Consider the following 244-nt stretch of genomic DNA (forward strand, 5'->3'; position numbering starts at 1 on the left):
GGAGCCGCGGCGTAGGGAACCCGGCGAGTTCCCTCCTGAATACGGTAAGGACCTGCACCCGGCGCTTCCCCTGTTCCTCTGCTTCCCCTGTTCCTGCACCGGCGCACTAGGGTTTTTCAGGCCGGTCATGGCGATGTAGGGTTGAAAATTGGGTCGATCTGCTCACTAGGGTTGGTTGTGTGCGTCCCAGGGTTCGTAGGGGAACTAGTTTCCATGAGCTTGTCTAGGGTTTCTTGATGCTGAT

Source organism: Triticum dicoccoides, chromosome 5A (genome assembly GCF_002162155.2).
Source record: "Triticum dicoccoides isolate Atlit2015 ecotype Zavitan chromosome 5A, WEW_v2.0, whole genome shotgun sequence".
Lineage (NCBI taxonomy): Eukaryota > Viridiplantae > Streptophyta > Magnoliopsida > Poales > Poaceae > Triticum > Triticum dicoccoides.